The sequence below is a fragment of the Arachis duranensis genome, chromosome 10 (genome assembly GCF_000817695.3).
Source record: "Arachis duranensis cultivar V14167 chromosome 10, aradu.V14167.gnm2.J7QH, whole genome shotgun sequence".
Lineage (NCBI taxonomy): Eukaryota > Viridiplantae > Streptophyta > Magnoliopsida > Fabales > Fabaceae > Arachis > Arachis duranensis.
The window spans coordinates 40,325,207-40,328,903 of record NC_029781.3 but is presented as its reverse complement, the minus strand read 5'-3'; the positions used below and the strand labels follow the sequence as shown (position 1 = coordinate 40,328,903).

Below are 3,697 nucleotides of genomic sequence, written 5' to 3'. Positions count from 1 at the left end.
CTTGTTCATTTTATAATGTAAATTAGAAATAATTGATTAAACTTAGCAATATGTTGATAAATAATGTTTCTAAATATTTTTAATAGAGTACATTTGATTTTAAAATTATCCTATCCTCCAATTTTATCAAAATATCTATTCATATCTATCCATATTACTTTATAAAATCCCTAATTCCTAAATTTCCAAATCAAACTCAGAAAACCCTAATTTCCCAAATTGGAAACCCTAACCCTCACTCCCTCACCACACTCAGTCGCAACCTCACCCTCACCTTCCTTTAGCGTAACACTCACACACAGCAGCGAAACAGAGAGGAAAAAGAGAGGGAAGAGCTGCTGCCCCTCCGCCGCCGTGATCGCCGGACTGCCGCACGCAAGGATCCCACGCCACCATCCCCAGCGTCGCCCAGCCTTGCCCGCACTGCAGCGCAGCCTGTCAGCCGTTCGTGGAGGCTGCAGAGAGGAACGCGAACCAGAAGCCTCCGTGTCGCGTCGCCGCCGTCGCCCTCACTGCGCCACCGTCGTCCTCGTCACAGAGCCAGCCACCGCCACTTATAGCAAATTCAGAGAGATGGAACTTGGGAAGAGAGGAGACAGAGAGATCGGAGACTGAGCTGGGGTTCAACCACCGTGCCCAGCCGTGCTCGTGTCGTCGGCGCCGTTTTCGTCGAAACTGCCGCCGTTTGAGGGGCTATGCTTGGCCGCCGTTGTGCTGCCCTGCTTCACCGTGGCTGAGCTCCGCTACTCCCTGCTCTTTGGGCTTGTGGTGCTGATGCGGGAATTACTACAGGAAGAGAAGAACACGAAGAGGAGAAACTGGGATCGTTGTTGTCGCCATCGCTGCTGAAGACCAGCCACCGCGCCGAGCTTTTACCGTCACCATTCTGCCCGGTGTCGCCAGCACTGAAGTCGGCCGCTACCACCGTCGAGCCTTGTTGGAACTGGTGTTGCTTTTGGAGGTTTGGAAGGGAGGCTTGCTCGGATTTGCTTCTGGTCCTGGTTCTCACAGCTGCCGGAGCCTCTGCCACCATCAGAACTGCGTCCTGGTTCTCGCAGCTGCCGGAGCCTCTGCCACCATCAGAACTGCCATTGAAACTATTGATTTGGTTCCAATTCCTCCATTTTTGAGACCGTGAGCTTTGATCCTTGCTTTGTTTCTATCCTATTTCTATGTCTTTCATCTGTTCTAACTAAGGAAACCTATATTTTTGTTCAGTGCTGCATCTCTATTTTCCCTGTTTTCTGCTAGAACTATCATAGGGGATACTGTTGATGTCATCAGGAAACTGTTAGAGCTGCTGTTGTTGCTGATGCGAGTTAGAACGAAGTTGGAGTCACGTTTAATTTTGTGGATTTCGACTAACTGAGGTAGGGGATTTAACGTTTTTAATTTAGAATGCCTACCAAGTTATTGGATAAGTGCAAATGGTTAATAATATTTAAGAATTTCTTAATCAACATGAATGTCCTGAAATGCTTTTGAAATTAGTTAGTTGTTGTGAATATTCTGAGCTGTGATTGAACTTAGATGCTGTTGTGAATAATTATTAATTTAGTGTAATTTATTAAACTGAAATATGCCCAGTTAATTATTGAACAGCTGTTGAATAGATAATTGATGAAATTAGTTTGGATTGCTGCTGCGAATGTAATTGGTTTTGTTGTTATGAGAGGCTAATTGATAGAAATAAGCTTAGTTTGAGATTGTGAAATTTGGATTATTGAACTCAGGTTAAGGCTGTGAATGTCTTTGGGCTTCGTTGTGAGTGTTTGAAGTTGTAATTGATATTGTTTTCTCTGATATGGATGGAATTGTTGAAAAGTTCTGACTCTACGTGATTATACTGAATTAGTAGAGTTGTGTGGCTGAAATTATGATTGGAAATGATTGAGATTTTTGATTGGAACTTTGGTTGAATTTGTTGATGTTGTGAGATTGAATTATAAATTGTCTGATGAGAGATTATTGTGATTTTGGTATTTTGATGGGTCAAATTGAAACTATTGCTGTTGAGTTGGTTTATTGTAATGGGTTTAGTTAGTGATTAATTGAAGTTGGGCTTAAGGAATAATTGGAAGATTGAATCTTAAAATGTTGAACTAGTTGCTGAAAATCTGATTTTTTGAAAATTAAAAAGTGACTTTGGAAGTGAATCAGTTATTCAACGATAATCGAAAGGGTAATAGAGTAAATGCTGAGTAAAGTATAATAAAAGTTGTTGTTGAGACTCAATTTTGAGAAGTTTGAATTAATTATAGAACTAGTTATGATTTTTCAAAGTTAAAGTGTAAAACTTGATTTTCTGCATTATGTTTAAAAGAAGCCGGACACTTTGAAAAGCTATAACTATTTCTGTGATTAACGGAATTGTGTGAGACTAAGTCTGGATTGAGCTTGGGAATATAGGGAACTGAACTGCTGAATTTGAGGCTTTTTCACTAAGTTTATGATTTATGGTGAATTTTTGAATCATGGATGTCAAATCTGGTTTTTCTGCTGAGCATTTAACACAGCAGCAACTTGATTCCTTTAATAGAAATTCTGCACTTTGAATTTTGAAATGGAACCAATTTTAAATGAAACTTTGGTCCTAATACTTAATTTCATAAAAAATTTAGAATTGTTAGAGTTGTGGTTTTAAAGATTTGGATTTTCAAAGAAAGATGTATTATGCAGTAAAAGTCAAGCTTTGTGTTCTAAGTCAGTAACTTTGAGGTTTTATAATTTTTAAATCTGGAATGATATTGAGATGCAACCAATTGGAAGTGAAAACTAAGTATGTTTAGCATATGTGACTAACATTTCAGGGCTATTCATGTTTTAATGAGTAAGTTATGGGACTTGGAAGAAGATAAGTTCATTAACTTTTAAAGCAGAATTCTGCAGAAAATTAGTCAACTTCTAAGTGATATAACTTCTTCATTAAAAATGATATTGACCTGAAACCAATTGGAAAAGAAACTTGGATGATTGAAGTAGAACTGTATTAATTTTTAAAGTCATTGGATTTAACTTGGATTTTATATTGAATATTGAATATCACATGCTGCTGCTGTTTTTCTGGTTTTACGCACTGCAGAGCAGTCTCGGTTTTTCCTTTACTCCTAAGGCTAGAGAAACCAGAAAATTATGATCTTTGGTTTGTTAGAAAGCTTATTTCAAGATGAACGCCTGGACATAAAGTTTGCGCAATTCCGAGTTCATTTGCTATATTAAAAACAGAAAAGAAGATAGGGTGTTGGGAATGCTTGAGTGAGAGTTATGAGTTCATAAAATTAAAGATGAACCTTAGCGTTATATGGCTGATTCAATGTTAGAATTTGCTTGTTTCTGAATTGAATTGATATTGGAAATGTTGAAAAGAGTTTGGTAAATTGTTTTGTTGGGACCCATAAGGGTGGCTAAGCCCGAGTTTTAGGGGAGGTGCTGCCGGAATTTTGTAAAATCTGAGGTTTACTTGAGAAAGAGTTTTATTTGATTACCTCTAATGAGAGGTTATGTTTTGAAAGGAGTTTAATGAATTTAAAATAAATAATTTTCTTGAGCCTTTTGATAGAGAACTAAACTGAAAAGTTGTTTTAAAGTTGGCTTGACCCAAGATTGCCAAAGTAGAGATTATGAACTGAAATGAGGATTAAGACAAATGCTTGAGAAAGTTAAGAAAGGTTTAGGAATATGTGTTAAGGATTCAAAG

At 38.0% G+C, this 3,697-nt stretch overlaps 1 long non-coding RNA gene across 1 annotated transcript in view; it reads left to right on the top strand.

Moving 5' to 3' along the window:
- The first annotated feature begins 1,042 nt into the window (after positions 1-1,042).
- LOC110276676 (uncharacterized) overlaps positions 1,043-3,697 on the top strand; it is a 3,852-nt gene continuing 1,197 nt past the window's right edge. Inside the window, exons 1-2 of the long non-coding RNA XR_002369407.2 lie at positions 1,043-1,134; positions 1,219-1,370. This is a non-coding gene — a long non-coding RNA (uncharacterized LOC110276676). The remainder of the gene's footprint in view (positions 1,135-1,218; positions 1,371-3,697) is intronic.